This window comes from Strix uralensis, chromosome 21, assembly GCF_047716275.1.
Source record: "Strix uralensis isolate ZFMK-TIS-50842 chromosome 21, bStrUra1, whole genome shotgun sequence".
NCBI classification, from domain to species: Eukaryota; Metazoa; Chordata; class Aves; order Strigiformes; family Strigidae; genus Strix; species Strix uralensis.
This window is the reverse complement of record NC_133992.1, coordinates 11,471,978-11,495,345: the sequence shown is the minus strand read 5'-3', so window position 1 is coordinate 11,495,345 and position 23,368 is coordinate 11,471,978. Positions and strand designations below refer to the sequence as shown.

Sequence of the window (23,368 nt, the reverse complement as noted above, 5' to 3'; positions counted from 1 at the left end):
GTAAGGGGCGCCAGGGCCCTGCCTCACAGCTCACCCCCCTCCCCTCAGCCTTGCCCCGTCCCTCCCGCGAGCTGCGCTCCAGGCCCAACGGCCAGGCCCTGTCCACGCCCGCCGGCCCAGCACCCCCCGGCCCCTCCAGGCGGGGACGGCTCTGCCTGAGGCGAATGTTGGCACTCACAGCCCTGGGCCGCCGCAAGCGGGGCCGGGTGACGGTAAAACCACACGCTCCAGTCTCCGCCGAGATGCCCCGGCGCGGGGGCGGTGGCTCCTCCCCGCCCTGAGCGGAGACAGGGCAGGGACGAGCCTGCCCCCCGCACACACACACACCTGCCTCCCGCCGCGCCCGGCCGCCCTCAGCCGGGGATGGGGAGGACCCTCCCGCGCCGCTTACGCACTCTGCGCCCGACACGCTAGCGCCTACGGCATTTGCGCAACGGGAGCCCTCTCAGGTGCAGCGCCCGCGTTGACGACATTACGGAGAATCCGTAAGGAACACTAACCTCTTTGAGGGGCTTTACGTAAGTGACGTTCCTGGGTGCAGGCTTGGCCGCTCCTAGCGCCCGTAGCTGCGCGAGCTCCCTGAACAGCCGGGAGCTCTCTCCCCGGGCGCCGGGCGGGATTACGCAGTTTACGCAAGGAGTAGCGGCCCCAGGTAGGAAACCGGACGGGCCGAGCCGCGAAGCTTTACGTCAATTCCGTAAGGCCGCGCCGGCCTGCCGCGAGGAGGGAGGGAACGGCTGGCTCCGCGCCGCTACGGACTTAGCGCGGCAGCCCGGCATCCCCCTACGCAGTTGGCGTAAGGCTCCCTCTCAGGTGCAGGGAGGGGGCGGGCTCACGTTGCCCGGCAGCCCCAGCCTATGGGGGCGCCGGGCGCTGTCACGTGCCCGCGCCCCGCTCGCCGCTGCGGAGCCGGAGGAGCCGGACGGGGCCACGGAGCCGGGACGGGGCCGGAGGGGCTGCGCCGGGGCCGGCGGCCAGCGGGGTGAGGCGGGCGAGCGGCGGGGCGAGGCGGCGGCGGCGGGGAGGGGAGGGGTCGGGGCGGCGGGGCAGCCCCTGAGGGGAGGCGGGCGCCGGGCACCGCTCCTCCCACTGCACCGGGCACTGCGGGCAGGAGGCAAGGGCAGGACACGGCGGGGGGGATGGGAGGCGGTGCGTGAGGGGAAGGGGGGGGGGGGGGGCGCTGCTGCGCGCGCGGAGGGGCGCGGCGGCCCTTGTGTGTGAGGGGGGGGGGGGTGGTGTCTCCGCGCCCTGAGGGGCCGCCGGCCCGCGGGCGGGGGCGGAGATGAGGGGCTCGGCGCCGCGGAGCGCGGCCGCGCTTCCGCCGGCGGAGCGGTGCGTACCTGTCCGCGGGCGCGCAGGTGCTTGCGGGGCGGGGGGGGGCGGGGAAGGTGGGGCTGCGGCCGGGTCAGCACAGCGCGGCCGCGGAGCGCGGAGGGGGGGGTCGGGGGGGGTGCGGGACTGTGCGCGGCGGCCCCTGGCCGGGCGGAGCGGGCGGTCCCGTCCCGGCCAGCCCGCGGCCAGGTGCGGGGGGCCGCGGCCGCCATGACGCGCCCTCAGAAGTTCGCTCCAGGCCGGCGGCGGCAGCGCATCGGGAGAGCCGCGTCCTTCGGGGACCTCCGCAGGCTTCCTGGTTTGGGGGAAAATACCAGTATTTTGGGTCTTTTTATTCCCCCCCCCCCCTTTTCTTTCATTCTGGATTTGCGTTGCACTGGATTTTGTGAATCATTAACCCCATAATTCTTCTGGAAGTGAGAACTTCACAGGGATAACCGGGGAGTGATACGCAGGCTGCCGAGCAAAGCAAAACTTGAGTTTTGAATCAAAAGAGAAATATGCATTATCTAGCTAAATGTCTTATTATTTATTTACACGGCTCTGAAAATGGTGCCGTGTGATTTACAGAAAGTAAGAAGAAAATGTCCTGCTCCGGAGAGTGTGCCTTCCAAATACCTCGTACACAGAATACGGCAGAGCAAAAAAATTATAAAATGGGGGGTCCTGGGTATGTCCGAATTATTTTTTTTTTTTTTGCTGTGTACTATAGTTTGTTAACATCTTTTAAAAGTTTCATCATACTTTGTCTTGAAAACTTAGAAATTCTAAGTGTGTTTTAAGTGAAGAAAGACTGAAGTTGGCCTTGTTTTCAGGAATATAAGGTATTTCAAAACTCCAGTTCCAAAAATTGCGCAATTTTAACTTAAATTAAAATAGCTGGACTATTTAACTTAATTTAAAATAGCTGTGTGTTCTAGTGAGCATTTGAAACCTGGCCTTCTAGGGTAAAGACAGAAAATTAAAATAATTTCCTTCATTAGTGCAGAATAATTTAACATCCTTGGAAAGAATGGAGAAGGAAGGACTGTTTGCAAAACTTGGTCTTTAAAGATATGGTAACCATTTTTGAGAGACTCAAAGGAAGCAAATGTGGAGGCAGAGAGGGCCTAATGTTTGCAGGCAGGAAGGAAGGAGGATGGAGCAGTGCTGTCTGTGCTTGGAGGGGAGTCCTTAAAAACAAAACTTTTGGAGCGGGAAGGGAGGAAGACCTGACGGTGTCTCTGTAGAGGCTGTATTGCTGTGTTCCTTTATTTGCACAAGGTCATAGTGCTCACATTTGCTCATAGTCTCTGAAAAGCAAAAGTGTTTTCCAAGAATTTAAATAGTCCACCACTTGGATGGGCCATCAAAAATTTGTAAAAGCTGGGATGTCGTTATTTCCTGCCCGTGTAGAGAGGAAGAAGAAATTCATGTCAGCAGACTGCATCTGGCTGTAGCTTCTGCTAAATTCCTGGTCATTTTTAGGAAGTTGGACTTGCCTCTGGAAGTTCTTGGCATGTGTCATTTTCTTCTCTCTGGAACTTTCCAATCATTTCCCTCTGCTTCATGTTGGTGTGGAATGAAGGGAGAGATGCGGAAAAGAGTGGGTAAGGATTGCTAATAGTAAGATTTTAATATTTTCAGTTTTCTGTTTCTCAGAACCTTGTCATTGACAGTGCAAGTCTAGTGCTGCTTTGGCATTTTCACTAGAATGTTTAGTCCTTGCTGATTTTCTTACTGCTGTTTTTATAAAGGGGTTTTATTTGCATAGGCTGTTCATCCAAACTAATCATTATTATTGAACTATTGATATTGTCATCTCCCCACAAAGAAGATGCTGAAGAAGTGCCAGTTCTTGCTCCGAGTGGTTGACAGGCTAAATGCAAGGTAGAAATCTAGGACTTGATTTCTTGGGGAACTGGAGAAAGATTCTGTCTAGAAATACTTGTGTATTGGGGGCTGGGGGCAGCCCCAGGTGATAACTGGTACAAATGTTGCTGAAGAAGTGACTGAATCCAGCCTCATGGTTTGTCCTAGAAGAAGCAGTTTCAGACACAGTTGATTTCATACCAAAGGTTCAGGGACAAATGAGAAGAAAGAGTAAGCAAATGGAAGGATAAAACAGAAGGTGGCAGAAGGCATGCCATGCCTAAACGTTAGGGCAGTAGTTTAAACTCTGGTGGATATGCAGATTTTGGCGACCCTTGTTTCTGACTTGTAAGCAGTTTTTTCCATGGATGTTCATTCAGTAACATGATGCTTAAGGTTGCAGAGCTCTCTTATTTTCAAGCCCCTCAGTTAAGTTTCTCAAAGGCCTGTGGGTGGACTGAGATGATTTTTTTTTTTTGAACTGTGAAATCCTGTTTGGAAATTTTTAAAAAAAAAAAAAAAAAAGGAGCCTAAGAAGCTGCCTCATGTTGTGGAAAACCTCACTGTAGAGTCATAAAAGCTGCGCTTTTTCCACGTTGCTTTGGAAGCAGCTGAACTTTGTAACTTGGCATGTAAATAGAGCTCTTTGAAGAGCACATCCATGGCTGGAAAGAGTGGAGAAGGAAATGCCCTGGCTCGTTAACAAGCTTTTGAGTGTGTAAAAAAACCACCCTGAGCATGCTTGTTGAAGTATCTGTTAAAACATCAAAGTTTGCAGAGTCTTGTCCTTGGTTGTGGTGCTGTACATACACCTAGAAGTGGCCAGCATGCCTAAGTGTAAATATGAAACAGTAAAAAAAGTGGCAGTTTTGTGTTTCTATAGAGTGGGCTGGGTGAGGGAGAGTCCTTGAGGCAGTTGAGAGGAAGGCACCCAGGGATGTGTTGGCCATCTGAGGGAGATGCTGGGCGAGTGAGAATGCGGAGGTTCAGTCTACACCTCACGAGGCTAACTTTCAGCTCTTGGTGAGTTAGGATTTATGGCAGGTCTAGCCATGCCAACAGAGGACTTCAGCATAGCATTTGGGTCTCTGTAGCTTGTGTTGAGGTTGGGGGAGGGAGGACTTTTCTGTTCTGACAACATACACGTGAGGAGCACTTGGCTGATGCAGTGTCCTGAATTTGCTATAAACTGAGCAATATTGGCAAGTAAAGATTGCTTTAGTGCTGTATATGCTGCAGTGATGAAATCACAAGGAAAATTACTGTTTAAAGCAACATGAAAAACAGTTATGGATTTAAATAGCGGAAAAAAAGCAAGTCTCAAATATTTCTGTAGAAATCATAGTTTATGCACATTTGTTGTACTTGCAGTGTGATTTGAAATAGAAACTTTGTACTTATTTAAGGAAGCATAAGCCTAAGCTGCCCTACCTGGAAATATTTGCTTATATTTTTTATTAAATAGATACAAGCTACAAGACTAGAGATAATATTTTTTCAGTTGTACTACTGCATTTCTTGGCATTTGTATAGTTTTTCCTTCTTATGTGCAAGTCTTTCACTGAGTGATGATGACAGAAAACACAGATAGTGCCACATACACTGTGTCAACTCACAGAGGGCTAGTGTTTCTATTTAACTTTTTTGAAAACCTTAATTCATGTGCCTTTAAGAAAAAGCATACATAGGAATTCTTACAAATGTTACGAGTGAGTTAATGTAAACTTCTTGCACTTTGGATGTTTGGACTTATTTTGTAGCTAAATTACCTTATGTTTCTGGTCCTCTCACTCTAAACATGGAATGGGAGAGGACTTGAGAGAATTCTTGGCCCCCACTCCACGTTGGTCTGTTGCCTTGTGTTCATACTTTTGATTTGCAATGCATATACTGACCTTCCTGGTGATTTCTTACATGGTATTGGAATGTAGGCAAGGTGCTGGTTATAGGAGAGGCGTAAGAAAAAAAAATTCAGGCTATGTCATTTGTTCTGCCGTTACTGAGAGGTATGTAAAGCATGGTACTTACTGGCTGCTCTGTCCTTCCTTCTCTGCGGGCTAAAACAGAGAACTCTGAGACTAATCCCATGTGTGGATTTTCCATGCAGCTGAGCGGGGCCGCTGTGTTACTGGGGCACCTGCACATTTGCTGATTGGCTTCTTGAGTAATAAAGGCCATGGATTATTAAAACCCGTGTCCCTGTTGGTTTACTTCATTGATTTTTCTATAACTATGCAAAACTTTATAACTTTTGTAGTAAAACATTTTCATAACATGCTGGTAAATTAAAGGTGTAAATGAATGATGAAGAGGAATAATGTTATGAAATCCAATTCCTGACTCATTTTAGGGGATCTCTTGGATTGTGGAAACTTAAGTGATCCTGCTGCATGGGTTGATTTAAATTAGTTTCTTATGTTGTGGTTTCACTTACTGTTTAAGAGCCTCAAGATGCTACTTGTGATTGACATAACAAAATGTAAATTATATGCTGTTTTACTAGGCTCTAATTTATCTGTCATAAGGTTTGTGTACCAATAGTATTAAGCTCTTCTTACAGTAATGTTTCTCTTTCATGTAATGTCTACATAGGGAATTAAATTACTCTTAATTGTATGCTTAAAAATAAAATAAAATTGGGGTGTGTCTGGCTATCACAGTAAATTAAATTTTGCTGCTTCTTGTTCTTGTGCGTTTACTTTGACTTCATTGAAAAATTAGATGTTTGAATATCTGGTTGGGAAGAACACTCCTACTAGTGGGTAATCATGAGATATCACAGAACTTGAAGAAATCTTAGAAAACAATTGATTAAGATTTTAGACCTTAAGCTTTTATGTAGTTAGTGCTGAAGAAGTGAAACAGTGATTAAAGCAGAACTTGGCATTTGGCTTGACAGTGTATGATGGTATTCTCTCGATGGTGAGAAGCTGATGTTGCCTCTTAGACATTGCCCTATAGTAGGAGCAGAAAAGGGCAAACTGGTTTCAGAGGCCTTTACTTCTCTATTTCCTCTGATTCTTGGGAGGGGAGACACAGACTAAACATGTTTCTTGTTTGACTCGTAGTACAGCAAATCGAAGTGTGAGCATAGTGTTTTAAGTATTGGGCTCTAAAGTGTCTTTAGTATTCTCTGAGACACAGGCATGATATTGCGCGTGGAAATGGCTCTCCCAGGCTGTTGGATTGCATTGACTATGACCCTAAACAAACTCTTCCCCTAATCCTAGTTCTCAGCTGGCAGTACCTGCCTTCCATAACCAGACTACAGGGGAGTGTGAAGCCCAGACGCACAAGCTGGTCTGGAAGCAAGTGGTGTGTGTTTCTAGAAAGGAGCTTTGGCAAACCAGTCGCTGTAGAGGCTGACGAAACTCGAGGCTTGGGAGCAGGGTCTTCTTGGGCATGCAGCACTGCTGATTGCCTCATGAGATTTTGCTACGAAATGGTTTATCCTAGCGCCAATGATACTGTGAAACTGATATACCTTTTATATTCTATATTTTAAAGGGAGTGGGGTGGGTCCTGTAACAGTGGATTGTGATAAATCATGGTTAATCTTGGAGAAGGCATAAAAAATTTCATTACTTGTTGCAGGGCTTTGGGTGGCTTTGTTTTTTGTTATGGTATAGCAGCCAAAACGTTGTTACCAAGAGCCTTTTTAACCGTTTCCACAAATGTGAGATCTCTCTTGAATGTTCTCATGTTTGCTCTTTAAAAAGTGTACAAAATGCAGCAAGGGAACAAGCCAGCATGCCACACCCCACTGAATCTAGTTGCCATTGTTGAAATAGGTGATGGTCTTAAAATTGTTAGCTGGTACATACCCAAATAAAGAAGGTATTTAGCTTAAATGGTCTTTTTGGAGCCTGCTTAGCAAGACGTTGAACGGTTGTACTAAGCATATCACCTGGAGACTGGGTGAAAGCCTACAGTTATGGCAGTACAAATCAGCCCATGTAACAAACAAATTACAGCTTGTATTAAAAAAGAAAAAAAAAGGCATTTGCGTTCTCTGCCCTATGGGAGTCAGCTGTCAAGAGTGAAGCTGGCGCCCTGTTTATCTGTTACAGAATGTAGTGTGAGCATAAGGGTCCAACGGTGTAACCTGATGTAGATAAAATGAATGGGATTGGGTTGCGGATGTTTTTGTTAACCATAGAAACAAATAACATGTTATCAGTGGATCTGAAAGTGCTGACTAATGTGTGTTAACGTTGAATCCATTTTGGAGTTGAATTTAAATAACAGCTATTTATGTGGTGTTAATTATCCGGTTCCAAGCCCTAAGCACGGCCTGCATGGCTGGTTTTTCCAGCTACACTCTGAGGAAGCTGGGTGATGTTCTGGTAGGTGTGTAACTGATGCTGAATCTGGGTGAAGACATCAATTTTCCAGTATGAAGACAAGAAAAATTAGTCATTCCTGGTTTTCGATTCTTCTGTGCTGATGGGGGCAGTTCTTTGTATATGGAAACTTGCTCTTTTTCTCTGGTTACGGGGTGCTATAGTATGTATAATATGACAATTTTTGAATATTTGCTTTAATGGAACAGTCTCTGGAATAGAAGGGGGAGCTGTAGGTGTATAGTCTGTGTCTTCAAGGAGTGAAGTACCAGAGAATGGTGGAGACCGTGGTATGATGGGACAAGTAGGGAACATGGAGCTCCAAGTAAGATGGTTGAAAGGAAGGGGTTGCAAGGAATCCATAGAAGACGATATGGAAGACTATGAAGCACTTGTAGAGAAAACTGAGGATTGGAAGGTACCCATAAATATCTGGGAAGTGTTTAGCCCCATAATATCATATATTGTGGTAGTTGTGCACCCCAGAGCCAAGGCTGGACTGACTTTAGCAAGAGATATTTCAGGTTGGATTGTACTATGCAGGTGGATTCTAGATACGTGACTGGCTTTTTTTTTTTTTTTTCTTTTTATATAGAGACATGAAAGGTGTGCCTCAGTGGGGTTCTTCTGTTAATTAGCAATAGATGAATGTTAGTTATGTAAATCCTCACCCTGAAACAAAGAGAAAGAAAAATTTGGATGGTCTCAGCTCCTGGCTTCTGCAGTTCCTTTCCTGAACTGCAAGTGCAGTGAGAACTGGAGATTCCCCCCCGCTCCCCTTAAGTAAATTAGACTGAAATCCTACCTGAGAACCTATTGGATCTGGTGGCTAGACTCTAACTAAAATGAAGGAGCTTAGGCTCATCTTATTTGCCTCATGAAGACTTTTGACATTGCTAGACTGAGAAAGGAGATCTCAGATGTAATCTCGGATATCTGCTGGAGTTATTTTGTAAATGCATATGGTACAGAGACTTAGAACATTTGGATTTCTACTCCTCTTCCACTTCCAATCCTAATCTCTTTCCCTTTACTCTAATAGCTGGTTTAGCTCGACAGAAGATGAGAGGAAAACATAAATGCCCAAGAACTGATTTCTCCCCACCTCTGCTTTGAAGAACTCCTTTTCCATGTCATAGATTCTTAGTGATTGTCATCTTTTCAGAGAGCTAAAAGTGTTTGGTAAGCAGCTATTCAATGTCCTAATGCTTCGTGATCTCTTGATTTGATGTCTAGATAATTGGACTTAACAAATAGATTAGGCTTCTTTGGTTACCCGGTCATGCTGTCCAAGTCTTTAATCATATAGAGACTTAATTTGTTTCTTTAAAGTAATCAGCTATGCCATTTGGATGGCCTTAAAGAGCGTATCACTGGGCTTGAAATGTAGTGCTGCTTATGCACAGTAACTGGGGATTTTATGTTGTGCACATCACGCTCAAGCCCAGAGTAATTGTGAGCATTCCTTCTAAAACTGGAAGCTGGTAAAAAGCCCAGTGAGTAAACTCTTCAATACCAGGCACAGAGCAACACTGTGATCCAGTGAAGAAGGTCTGGTGATTAAACTGAAAGTATTGATTAGGGGAGCATTTGGCCCCTTTTCAGGTTCTGCCACTGATTTACTGCACGATTTCATTTCTTCATGTCTGAAGTTCCCCTATAAAGACCTGAAATGTTTCCCTCTGTTACAAAAACTGTTATTTTAAAACCAGTAATAAATGTACTCTGGTAAATATGGTGACAAGTGTTCTAGAAAAGCCATAAAGGCAGGCAAATACTGGGAAGGTGGGGGGAGACAAAGCTGATAACTTCTTTGATTCTGGTGGGTGAGGGTGAAATTGGTGACTGCCAAAAATATGAGCTCAGACAAGTAGCTTGTTCTGCTCTGAGCCCACATCTGTACACACCTCCTCATCTCTACAGATGGCCAGGAGGCTGAAGAGAGAACACAGTTGTCTAAATTTGTGTAAGAGAAAAGAATCATGACTCCCACCTTGGAGGCAAACAAGAACCTCCTGTAACTGGGGTATTTTTGACAATTTAAAAAATTTGGTTGAATTTTCAGTCTTAGCAAATTATGTGAAACCGGACACTGTTCGTAGTTGCTAATTTTTTTAGATTACTTTGTATTAAAAGATGGTTGGCTGGAACTGTTTTCTTTATTCCTTCAAAACTAGCCTGCTAAGGAATAAATTTGATCTAGAAGTCTTTGCATGCTTATGCTTTAACAACTTATACTTTTCCACTTTTCCACTTTAGATTTTGTAGTACTTCACATTTTAGAAAAAACAACTGTCACAGTCTTAAATAGTGATGGTACTATTCGAATCAATTGTGATAAAAGGCACAAAAATAAAACCAAAATATTTTCATCTTTGTTTCTGTTCCACTAACATTAATGTGGGAATAAGATTGTCTTTTGCGGGTTATTTCCATGCAGTCTGCTTTATCTTCTGGGGGAATTCAGTCACTTTTGTTAGCCCACGAGATAAGGAATATTGTTTAAAGCAGGTAGCTGGGTGTCAGCATTATATAAGTAGTGAACTCTTGACCAAAAATCTGTTTTTGTGGATGTGGCATCATGTAATAAACCAATAATAAGAGCAGTTTACAAAGTACATCTTTGACACTTCTCTGATTAACCCCTTGTCCTGGTTTCGGCTGGGATAGAGTTAATTTTTCTTCTTAGTAGCTAGAACAGTGCTGTATTTTGGTTTCAGTATGGGACTTGGTATGAGAAGAATGTTGATAATATATTGATGGTTTTACTTGGTACTAAGAAAATCAAGGACTTTTCAACTTCCCATGTCCTGCCAGTGTGCAGGTGCATGAGAAGCTGGGAGGGAGCACAGCCAGAGTAACGGACCCAAATTGGCCAATGAAATATTCCATATCACGTAATGTCACACTCGGTGTATAGAGGAGGGTTGGCCAGGAAGGTCTCGCTCTTCCAGGATTGTAGTTTCAGGATTCTCTCCTCTCTGGGATCACTAGCCGGGGACAGGCGGGGCGTCGGTCGGGGGCGTCGGTCGGGGGGTGGTGAGCAATTGCATTGTATTTTCTATTATTACTATTTTATTTTATTTCAATTATTAAACTGTTTTCATCTCGACCTACAAGTCTTGTTACCTGTACCCCTCCAATTCTGTCCTCCATCCCCTGGGCAGGGGAGGGTGAGCGAGCGGCTGCGTGGTGCTCGGCTGCCAGCCGGGTTTAAACCACGACACCCCTGTGCTTTGCAGACAGGGGTTGGATACTGAATGTTCCTGAACTGTGGCTGTATATATTGCTCCCCTCCACCCCAAACACTGAAGGACCTGAAACTGGAGACTTCCTGACCCTTTCAAAAACAAACCAGCAATGTTGTTCAACTTCTTGCTGTGGGTCAGGAGCCTGAGCTTCATGCCAAGTTTCAGTGTGAAACAAAGCAAGACTGCAGAGTTAAGAAAAAACTCTTGCAAGGAGCACTTATATGGAACTACTGATAAAGCTGTGACCGTTGAGGCACTGTGACTTATTAAAGCAGATTCTTAAACAGGAAATGAGAGATGGCTTGCCCTAAACATTCTTCAATAAATTACAGTTCTTAGTTGCAAAACTTACCGAGTGCATAGGTGCAGTGTTTTTTGTTCCTTAATACGGCTTCTGCATTGGTGCTAAAATAACCACCTTATAAATGGATCTGCTTTTTCTGTGTTGTTGGGTGGTAACATACCTCTGTTTTGGTTCCCGTTGAGATGCTTCCAACTGTGCTTTTAGTAATGCACCTCGGGCATGGTGTCATTGTCATAACAGCATTCCACCCTCGGTGAGAAGTTGCAGCAGCACCACACAACGACGCAGTTGGTCTCTCCCTTACAGGATGATGTTGGTCATCCTTCCAGCACCATGTCTACAAAATTTTCTCTGACGGCTGTGTCAAGCTCCATTAAATTTTGGAGGGGAACAAGTGTACTGAAAGACTATTAAGGGTAAAGAGGATTCAGAAGAGTTTGCAGAGAAACAGGCAAATACAGAGTTGAGCTAAGCTGACTTGGGATCAATGAATTGCCCAGTGAGATAGAGAGAGTCCAGGTGAAACTGCCAAATGTTCCTTCAGTATTTGGAGTATCCATTTACTGACGCTTCTGCAGTTACTGCAGGGTTTGAATATCACTGTACTGGTGCTTCTGCAGTTGCTGTAGAAACTGTTGGCTCAGGCTGTCTCCTTGCAGTTCTCCTTCAGAGGAAGAACTGCTCGAGGAGAGCTTGTCTGAGCATGGGACTCAGTGGTACATTTATTGTTTTCTTTCACGCCTTTAATATAAATCCCTTGGCTAGCTTCTTTTCTTTTGCTTGTAAATGTTTGATCTGTATGTGGTACTTGCAGTAAAGGAGTTCTCTTGTGCCAGAAGAACAAAGACTTGCTTTCTGTTTGCACTGGGCACTACTGATTTTCAGTAGTCAACTGGTTTTACTGCCAGTTTTAGCAGGTGCACCTTGTCTCAATGAGTTCTCTTTGCCCTCATCACACAGTACATTAGCAAGTCTCATGCACAGTACATAGAAGATTGAATTTTGGCTGAGAGCTGAGCAGCACAGGGATTTGCTGTACTTCTCTCTTTCCTTTTCCCTGCTCCATTTCCATTATTTGTGCTCCTTTTATGTTGCAGTTGGACTAGATGATTGTTGTAGGTCCCTTCCAACTGAAAATATTCTACTCTAACCAAGTTTGGAATATCTTCTAAAAGGACTTTTTGTGTGCATGTGTAGCATTTGTGTTGATAGATTGGATAGTAGTTCAATAATATGCATGTACAAAATGCAGTCTAAAGTTTTGTTCATATTTCAGAATGTTGGAACAAATCAGAAAACTTGACAGTCTACGTACTCTAAAGGGACTCTGTCGTGTTCATTCACAGAAGTGTGTAGAGAGAAGGTTGTTAGTGTGGAAAAGATTGAAAAATGGTTTTTGGCTGCTCTTGAGGAAGAAAAATATCTTCCAAGTTTGTCACGAGGTTCCAGAAACTTGCTGTTCTCTTGCTGATACGTAAAGAATGGAGAGGTTGGAGGGAAGGGGGAGAGCGGGGTGGGCCGGGGGGACGTTCTGTGCGGCTCTTCCACGTTGCACTGCGCACAGGCTGCGGTAGCGCAGAACTGGGTTTGCTCTTGCCAGTCTCTCTGTAGCAGTTGAGCACTGCAGCGCAAGAACAGCTTGCAGATATTCCAGCACAGAAGCAATTAAACAGAGTAGCTGTTAAGACTAGTATGGTGGGAAGGAGAAGAGCTGGTAGCTTTTAGACCTCTCCGTGTTTGCTGTACGGGAAACAAAATTGCTTGCCCAGAGATCCAGACATCCAGAATGCGTGAAGCCCAAGGGAAGCAGTACATGTTTGTTATGTGTGTGCATTGCTTTGCTTTTGTTTGTTTGTTAGGAGCCTAAGAGAAGACAGGGTTAGAAGGAGGGAAGTAGTATAAATAGGGATGAAAAGTGGCCTTTTGAGAGAGTTGGGCTGCTTGTAGGGATTGTCATGTTGAAGTACACACTCCGTAGTCTCCTTGTCAACTGCTATTAGATGGCTGGAGCTTAGCGTGAAGATCAAAGAGATCCTGTTTGAGGTGTATGATTTGGGTACAGGCAGGGGACATGGTGACATACACACTCCTGGTTATCCAGGAGTTGCCAATTTCTTTTCTGAGTTGTAAGAGAAATGCTGTCAGACCCTCCATCCTTTTCATTTGGTTTTGGGTGTTTTAGATGGCTACCTAATAGCTAGTGTAAAGGGTGGGTTTTTTGATTGGTTGATTTTGTTTGTTTTCAAAGAGAGAAAGAAGAATTAACTCCCTTATCCTCCATAGCCTGCTCCTGTGCCACCTAGAGCTTTAGAAACACCAAGTGGCAAAGACAACTGCCTCTGTTATTTTCTTCAAAACCAAATGATATGCTAGAATTTGGTGTCCAGAGTGAGTCACTCAGTGCTGAGGAACGGGCTGCTTTATAGTGTGGGGCTGCAAAGCTTCCCCACGTCTTGCAGAATGGCTCAAGTCCCTTGCTAGTGTCCTGCAGTGTTCTTATTTTTTCTGCCTCCTGTTCTTCCTGAGAACAGACTGTGTGTGTCCTGCTGCCTAACAAAAGAGGGACTCCATTGTTCTCTTCTGAAAAACACATATAAGGTTCCTGAGTCTGTGTCAGTTTGACTTTCAAGAGTGGAGTGCTCAAAAAATTTGATGCCTGAAAATAGGACACATTCTGAATTTGATTCCTGAGTTTAATCATGCTATATTCAGATACTGAATTGCTAATTTGAATCTCATGAATCTACAGGTAATTGTTGTCAAGCATTTACTGTAACAGTTCACCAAGCTGACCTGTGAAGGATGGTTCTGGCCCTGTGAGGGAGAGATTGAATAGCAAAAGCAGCCAGCAATGCAGCATCTGTTCACATTAAACTAGAGAAGCCTAAGTAAAGGGTGGAAAGCTGGGAAGGGGAGCAGAGAGCATGCTCCATGCCTGGTGTGTATAGTGAATGAAAAACTTAACTACTTTTCCAAGTCCAACACTGATTTATGCTAGCATTGGGCAGGTCGCTTAAGTCATTGGGCAGTGGGGTCTCATCTAAATGCAAGCAACATAACATTTACAACTCTTACAGCAATTGGAGAAGTAATGTTTATGAAGTGTTGTGAAGTTCTTGTGCATCTAGCTAAGGTCTGATTTTTTTTTTTTTTTTGCTAATAAAAGCTTGATATTGCAATCAAAAGGGAAGAGACTGAGTAATGTCTTTTAGTCTCTGCTGTTAAGTCCAGCCTGAAGATTGCTATATCCCACAGGTTCGCAGTGGAACGTTGGGCAGTACTGTCTGTCTACCGGTAGATGGAGAAGTAGTTTCCAAGATTTCTTTGGTTTGTAACTTCTGAGCTGTTTCATTCAATTTATTGTTCGTGGTGTTGCAAAAAAACTTAATCTCTTGAGTGGCTGCAGAGACAAGGCTGGTGAACTTGCAGGGATTGCCAGTTGCTTCCACAAAACAGCTTGGTGACACCTGCATATTTTGGTGAGTATCTAGTTGCAGTAGTTAAGAATGAGATCAGAGAGTCTAGAAATGTGATATATTCTTCCCATGGTAAATGGAAAAAAAATTACCACAACCACTTTGAATTAATACAGTTACGTAAGTAGTGTTGTTCAGCAAACTATGCTATTCTCCAATGGACATAACTTTGATTCCTTTATTAGCTTTTAATTTTCATGGCGATATTCCAAGAGGAAAAAACACTGCTTAAGTTTTGTTCTTAGCACAGAGATAATAAATGGAATGTCTCTATCACTTGTCTGAAACCATGTGTTGAAAGGCATGATTTTTTTTTCCTAACAGTTTTGCAGAGTAATAGGACAGAATATGATTTGGATTACAGAAGACACATGCTGGGTCAGTTTAAAGTCTGCCAAGTTCTAATTTGCAGTTTCTAGAAAATTTAGAACAGAAACATCTGAGTGCCTGCAGAAATCATCATTCTAAATTTAACTTGTGGATTTTGTCTTGGTGAAGTATGAAACGGTCTGGTAGTATTTGTCCACTGAATTTCAGGAACAACCTCCTCTTGTGTTGTGAGTTCTGCACTGGTGGTTTTGGCATTTTTTTCCTGGTCCTGCAGTGTATGAGTTCTAAGTGCTTTAGAGCAAAATCCTAAGTGAAGAAGTGTTAGCCAGGTTTAATTGCTTCCTTTTTGTTTATCAAAACAAGCAAAAAGCCTTTTGGAAGAATGTTCTTTCACCTTGTCTTTGTTTTCTTTAATGTATTTCTGCAGTTAATTAACGATGAACTAACTTTTGAAAATGGTTCTCATTGACCTCTAACACTCTGTTGCAGTAAGTGTAGGAGTTTCCAAATATTGCTGAGAAAGCCCAATACAGACTTTTGTTTCCACAATAGGAGCCATGCAAAATGAGTACAACAACTCATAAATCAGCGGAGGCAAGTGCTCTTTCAGTGCACAAAGCAACACATCTATGGACTTTTTTTTTTAAAAAAAAAAAAAAAAATTTTTCTCATTAATACAAAAGTTTCAGTTTTTAGAGTTGAATTTTGTTTGAACTGTAGAATAAACTAGACTGTCGGCATTGTAATCTGACATTCTTTTACCACTAAAAGTATAGTTTTAGACTGTGAAAACCAACCAGCTTTTCATGCTGACAGGAGCAGAGTCCAATGTCCATGTCTCTCTTGGTTCTTGTTCTCCTTGCTGTGGTATCCTGTAATAATGGTGGTGGGGCATGGACACAGATTTACATAGGTGGCTAAGCAGGCAATAAAAACGTTAAGGCTGTAATCTAGCTTGCTCATAACTTCTCACTGAGGAGTGAAAGGTTTTGTATCCTGTTGCCCAGCTTAGAGAGTACTGTCAGTTTGTATAGTAGCTAGTTTTTAATTCTGGTTTTGATCCTGCCCTCTGCATCTTGAACTGTGCGCTCTCCTACCCTGACAGGTTGTGGCTTTCCAAGTGCACCTTCTTTTGAAAAATAAAATAAATCCCATCAATGTTACTTCTAGGAACAGCAGCTTTCCTGTTATCAGGGGAACTGAAGTGGCTAGACACAAAATGCAGTTAATGGCCCAAAGTAAACTAACTTAGATTGTTTTTCTCTAGTCTTTCCCCTGATAGTAATTTCAAGTGTTACTTTTAGCAACTACAGCATATGAAGGGAGCTTTGGGGAGAAAGTGAGAGTTTTGTTGTTGTAAATCGATCTCCCTGCAAAGCTGAGGGCATTTTGAATGCTGCTATTGATTGCAGAGTCTGTTTGCTTCCCTCAGAGAAAAATGGGCATGCACCCTCTTTTACACTGGAGTTGCAGCAGCTTGCTATCATGCACTTCTCTTTCCTAACCTGGATGTCATGTTATTAACCTCCACAGACTCACTAACAAGCGGGTTCCTGTGGCTTGTGGCAGGCATGTTGCCTCCAAGACACTATCGTTGATCGTAGCCTTATATTTTGCTGTTCAGAGAGGTGTTGCTTAATGTTGACAGGGAGAACAAGGTATAATGTTGATTACTTCATCGAAAGAAAACAGGGGTGAGCGGCAGACTGAGGAAGCCTTCTATTAACAAATGAAGAACTAAAAGTGTCCTCCTGCTGTTGTGAGTTAAGTGGCACACTAGAGATGGCATCATCACTTATGAAGAGAGATTAAACTAATTCATAGCCCTATAAGAAATTTAAAGACAAGAGACCAAACCAGCAAAGCTGTGCCCATGTTCTCAAAAATGACATCCAGGTGGGACTGGGAGATTTCTATTGATAGCTTCTTTTTTTTTCCCCAGATTATATGTGAAATTCAAAACATAAAAAGAAATTAAATGTAACTTTCAAGTTAAAGATCAATTACTTACATAGTTGTGTTCTCCAAAGACATTGGAGAATATGGTGCTACAGACACCTAAACATAATTTTGCTAGCTTTTTAAATTTCAATATCATATTAAAAATAAGCAAACAAAAAAGGCTGTGGAATTCATTACTTGTCTCAGGAAGTTCCGAAGGATGAGACTGACAGATATAACTTACACTGAGAAATTAATTTTTCTAACCTAGCTTGGGGTCCTCAAACTGAGCATTGCCGCCACCAATGGTCCCTGCTAAAGTTATCTTTCTTTTTTTGTTTTACATGGCTCTGCTGTGCTGCGCTAACTGGAGAGGAGAATAATAAAGGAGTTTTGCAACTGAAGCTGACAGATCTGACAGCACAGGCATGCAGTGTAGATCTGCTGAGGCAAGAAGATGCTGGATTAAGCCAATTTGAAATATTTTTAGACTTTTCTGGTTTTCCAGGGAAATAGGATTTTTTTTTTTTTTTTTAATCTTAGTTTTGGAAATCTCTAAATATGTTTGCAGCTCTTTTTCTTCCTCTTAGCCAAGCTAGGACTTCCTAGCCAAGGCATAGTTCAAGATATAAATAGTGGACTTGAGTCACTAATGTCAGACGGACAGTTCTTTCTCTAATGCATTGCTGTGGCATTGTTTTTTACTTTCATTATGGATATTGCTGCTAGATTTCATGCCTAAATAAACTAACTGAAATCTTTTGGTAGGATTATTGTGCATTTGAAGTAAATAATTGTGTTCTGAGGCTGAAAATTGATGGCAGCCAGGGTACTCTTCCCTAGAGAGATATCCCCATTGCTGTTTGTTGTAGGGGTTCTTGCACTGTTCTGAATCAAATTTGGTAGCTTCTGCCTGGCAGATAGTAGTTCTGCCATTCTTCTCACTCCAAACGCTTCCATTACCGACACTCATTGGTGTTGAATACTGGTTGTTTGGAACATGTGCTTTTTAGAAACAATTCTACTAAAAATCCCCCTTTCCCCTCTTTTTTGTGTGAATGACTTATAAAATCAATTTCAAGTCAGTCATGTGGAAGATTCATTAATTAAACTGCAGGTTCCATTTTGTGGTAGCTGAGGGCTGCAGTGAGCCCTTGCAGGTGGGACTGAAGAGCCGAGAGGTGCCGCAGCCAACAGATGGGATTGTGCTCCTCTGGGCTGGTGAGACTGGACCGGTCCTACCTGCAGTGTTGTGAAGGAAGAATGTTTCAAAAGAGGAGGCTTTTGTTTCCGAAACAGCCTAATATCATAGTTACAGATTTTGTTTCAGACACTTCTGTGGCATTACATGTTGTGACACTGAGCTTCAAACTTCCCTGGAAATAATAATCTAAGACACAAGAGAATAAGAGAGAAACAAACTGAAAATAACAGGGTTGGATGGATGAGAGATGGCAAGAAAAAAACCCTTAAAGAAGCTTTTAGTAACTTAGAACCTTTGACAAGATGTTCTTTGACAAAATAGCCAGTTAGACAGGAAGTAAAAAAATTAACCTGAACTTGTTCAGTAGCGGAACTAAACCATGATAAAAGTCTGACGGAGGATGTGTATTGGCTGAGAGCACAAGAGCTCTTTGCACAATACTTACAGAGTCTAGTGGTCGTCTCTTCCAGATCCTTTTAAATCTTCTCCCTTTAATTAAAAAAAAATAAAAGTCACTGAAGCAGCAAGACTGACATACTAGAAAATGCATTTAAGTGGAGAGTCATGAATGTTTAAACTGACTGAAAGGCAGATGTGCACAGTAGCCAGTGTGGATTTGCAGTACTGAAAATGCCAGCTTCTTTACGTATTGGCATCAGGGAAGAAATTCTAGGGGAGAAACTGTTGCTCAAATTTCACCGTTAAGGGTTGCTGAAATTTTAGTCAGAAGGATAGCATTTATTCCTAAAAACTTCTTAACGCTTTGAAATCGAAACTTTATGTGATATTACTTGTAAGAAGGAATTACTAAATTTGTTTTATTTACAACATAGAGGTTTAGGATGCATGTTGCTTTTCTCTTTCATCTTTCTATTTACCCAGATATGTATTAGCTTGAGATGCAGAACAGGGAACGACTAGTAGAACAAATGTGTTTTGCTGTTGCCTCATGGAACTGATGTAAAGTGCAAACCACCAGTACAAGCAGATGTAGTTTTACTGTTAGACAGTTCATTCTCCAGTCTTTCTCTCTTTTTTCTTTTTTTTTTTTTTAAATTGTATTTATTACCAACATAGGGAGGAGGGAGTGCCATGATTTCCAGCTTTTCCATGTGCCTGCCATTGGCCTCACAGTTCTGTAGAAGACACACTCTTCTTGGTGGAAGGGTGGCATCTCGCTGGCCTTTCCCCCGTCGTGGCTGCGTGTGTCGAGTGTAGCTGGTCAGCTGCAGCTTAGGTCCACCTGCAGTCTATGGGATATGAATCATAGCAGGAGAGAAACTGGGGCACTGCAGCTATTTCAGTGAAGCTGAAGGGTGCTAGGGAAGGAATGCCCCTGTTCTTAATATCTTAAACACTGTGGCTGCTTCACACTATGGTCCTGGAGCAAAGAAAGCCTTGCAGGTAAGGAGGTGGACACAAATGATATGGAAATGGGAAGTATCTAGAGGAGTTTGAAGGTCTGTGAAGTTTTAGTGTTGGGATGCGAGTACAGAACAGGGCTTGGGTGGTGAGAAGCCCAGCATGGCACTAAGCTGCTCTGTGTGGTTGAGGAGGTAGAACTGTGATTCTCTTTTGGAGAATGTGATGTAATTTCAGGCATAGATCCAGAATTTTTCTTAAACCAGCTCTGTCTCTGGGAAAAATGACATTGCAGATGGTGAGTGTCATTTCAGTGTAATGTAATCCTTTTTATTAATTTTGTTAATTCTTCAACTGTAAATGAATGTAGTCTATTTTATGAATTTCAGATGATTTTGAGTGTGGATATCAAATCATGGCTGCTTCATAAATGGCTGTGTGCTGCAAAGTAGCATCAGGTTTCCATTGTCCAGTTTAGCCAGAAGAGCAGGAATGCGTACGTCAGGATGTTAGAAGTCAGAAATCAGTTTAACATTTCACAGAGACTGAGAATCCAGTGGTGGTTTCTGCCTTCTCTCAAATGAATACTTTGCTATTCATTATTTATGTACTATCTAATCTGTGATTTTTTTTAATTTTAATTCTTTTTTAAGACATCTGCCAAGAAGTGCTCCCTTTAAGATGGTTTTGTTTTCTGTAGTGCTCAGTTTTACAGGCAATTCAATTTTGGATGTTTCTGACTGGTTGAGCAGGAAATACATTAAGCTATTAATGTTCATGTGTCAATTTGTTATTTAAGTGTCAACAGCCAGTTTTTAATTCTTTTTTTTGGTCCTTGGTCTGTCTCTACTCAGTCTTGCATCTTGACACCCATACCAAGAGATGAAGGCATTTTCAAAATCATTTCATTAGAGACCTTTTGTAGCACTAGCTGTGATTGGTGTGTGGGCTGTGGTGCAGGTGCCAGGGAACATGAGGCCATATAAAAATCTGGAGACCACTTAGTGAGTTTGTTGGTAAATCTTCCTGTCCTCAGTAATGAACAGTAGCTCAAATCCTAAAGGAGAAGGATTTATATTCCTTCCAAAACTATTTTTCTTTGTTACACCTTATAATTTAGTATCTGCAGTTATTTCTGCTAATGTGTTGGTTTTTTTCTGAGACTAGATGGTGTGGTTCTGTATAAAATACAGCATTTTCTTCTTCAAATGATTGCATATATGCTCATACCATGTGCCTCTGTGTTCCTTTCTTAACCTTCCTGTTAGGTTAGTGATGATTTCCCCTTAGACCATCTTTTCTTTACCCTCTTTCCAGGAGCTAAAAATGTAAGTTATGCTCTGCACATCCCTGTTTCCTTTTACCTTAATACATTAATCTAGATTAACTGATTGTTTGGCTTTAATTCTTCATCTTCTTTAATTACCAATGTGATTTATTTTGACTGTTTTTTCATTCCTTGCTCTACAATCTGGAGGGGAATCCGTGTGTTCACCCATTTTCAGTGGCAAGTACTTTGTTGCATCTTTGAACCAGGGGTCCCCAAGTTCTAAGTCCTCCTTGGCACAGCTGAATTCTCTCTAGGAGCTCCTTCAGCAGCTTCCTCCATGCTGACAAGTGGGCAGCTGCTTTCCTTGCACTGTGAGCGCTGTCAGAGCTCTAGACCCTGGAAGAGCACTGCAGTTCCTCCGTTCTGGTCATCACAGGTGCCAGGATTCCAGACCTATTTATCAAGTATGTGCCTACGCTGTCTTTGGCACTTGTTAAAGCTGGCTGTTGGGGCTGTCTGACAGGGGCTACTCCTAAGAGATTTCTGAGCACAGGAGCCTTTTCTCGAAACGTTGTGAGAACTGAACAGGCAGGAGTAATACTAGACTCAAGTATTTGTTATATGAAGTATGAGAATTTGTGAGAGGAAGTACCTTTCCAGCTTTTAACTGTAGTGTTTCTTTGTAATTATCCATTTGGCTGGAAAATTCCAGCCTTCTAAAGGCTAACCCAGATACAACTTTGCCAGAAATTGCATTACTTGGAAAATAATAAAACTCCGATGAATATACAGTCTCCAGGTGAAATTGAATGCTGAGCATATTGTTGGAAGCAGTCTGAGTCTTATTAAATATGTATCCCAGTGTTACAGTTGCACTTCGTTACAGAATGCTTATAGGGCTGTGAGTGGCAAGGATTTCTCCAGAACCAGTTCTGTACAGCGTACAGGGAGTTCGGATTTAAAATAGTAAATATCTGCACAAGTAGAAGGTCAGTCACACTCTGCAGATTTCTCTGCCCTGTGCTCCTTACTGAATCCTCATGAATTGTATTTCTTATGTGTTCCCCTCAGTTTGTTGATACTTTTAACATGAGGGAAAACTATTTTGATATTTCTCTGTCAGTTATTTTGACATTAATCAACATTGCAGATCTTGTTTTGTTTGGTGTCTGGGTACATCATAAAAAGAGTTGCTGAAAGAGTTCAATTACAATATCAGCATCTCTGCCAAATGTATTGAGCTGTTCTGAAAAGCGGCTTGTCTTTTCTGACCCAGATACACAGTTTCCAACTGTGGGAGATGCTGCCAGAAAGGCTGTTGGCAGAAGGCCAGCAATAAAATTATACTGCAGAAAAACACAACATATTTTCAGCAGCACTTTGTACGGTGTGACGAAAAATTACCTGTCTCCTGAATGCAAAGCAGAGGTTAAAATAAGCTTCCAATTTAAAGTTGCAAGCCTCTGTTCTGACTTTTAAAAGGAACAAAAAAGGATATAAATTCCAGTTCTTTTCTATTACTGTGTCTGATACACCTCAGGCTGTGTTAGATACTCACTGGTTTGTTATTAGCAACCTTAGTTGTCCTTGCTCCTCTGTTAACATAAACTTTGAGTGATCTTAGGGTGGTGTACACTATAAACTGTATTCTCATGGGCAGATGGTATAAGGGTAGATTAGGAGGGTGGGGGGTGTTTTTAATGCTTCAGCTGAATATTGTTGGCGTGTGCCTTCTTGATGTAGCATTTAAAGCCAGTTTTCATGATATTCTACTTGGCCTGGCCAGGTGCCTACCCAGCAGTTCACTGAAGTGAAGGTTTGGAGGAGCGGAGTCCCGTGACCCTGGTTCCCTCTTGGCTGTTGCACCAGGAACACTTGCGTGCAAGGTACCGCTCTGTGCTGCGAGGGGATGTCAGGATGCCAAACGTCGTTCATGTCTCCTCTCTAGAAGCTTATAGCTCCCTGATTCTGATGTTACATTTTTACATTTCAGTCCCTGTGGAGTGCAAGTACCTGCTTCTTGTGCTTTTTCACTTTTCTGTTCACGAGCACTCAAAGGTAGCTAAGCATATTCATTACTTCTGGCTGTTTAAATGTCTGTCTCTTGGGAGCACAGCTGCCAGATGCAGGAATATATCCTACTACAAAGGCCTCATCTGAAATTCTTTTCGTTGTTTGTCTTGTGCCAAAGCATAAACTTGCTTTGTGAAGGATGGGATGTTTAATGGAAACACTGTTAGACTGTCGTGGTGTTTTAATAACATTTCTAATGTGTCAAATCCCTGGAGACTTTAAACCACACTGCAGACTCTGCTCACCTCCTCTGTGACCTGGGTTGAAGACAGCGAGTATTTACTCTTGTTTTACACTTCAGGGCCACATGATGCAGAGATAAAGTGACTTTCCCAAGGTCACCAAGGTCTTGGTAGTGCTAGTAGCTTTTCCTAGAAATTTTCTTGCAAGTGTGGGTGGCAGCCCCTGGGTAAGACAACCATGCGTTTTAATATTGTGCTTTTTAGTCTGGGCATCAGCTGTTACTTCCTTGAGGATGCAGGGACAAATATCCTGCTATAGCCTGGTGGAAAAATGAGACTGTTGGATTTATGGAATTGCTGCTCACTTCACATAATGCTTTCTGATGTGTTTGGTGCTGAGCTATGTTCTGCTGCCTTAGTCCATATGGTTGGAGCAGATTTGATTTTAG

The 23,368-nt window shown here is 43.0% G+C and overlaps 1 protein-coding gene across 16 annotated transcripts in view; it reads left to right on the top strand.

The window, feature by feature from the left end:
• Window positions 1–885: 885 nt before the first annotated feature.
• Window positions 886–23,368, top strand: part of STRBP (spermatid perinuclear RNA binding protein) — a 63,453-nt gene continuing 40,970 nt past the window's right edge. For 11 of the 16 annotated variants that reach the window (XM_074891517.1, XM_074891514.1, XM_074891510.1 and 8 more), the window contains exon 1: window positions 890–982. The gene's annotated coding sequence lies outside the window, so the exon portion shown is untranslated. Of the gene's footprint in view, window positions 983–1,315; window positions 1,333–1,902; window positions 2,003–8,568; window positions 8,709–20,957; window positions 21,101–22,450; window positions 22,551–23,368 lie in introns of those variants that run through there. The other 5 variants (XM_074891504.1, XM_074891503.1, XM_074891505.1 and 2 more) reach the window with 5 other exon arrangements.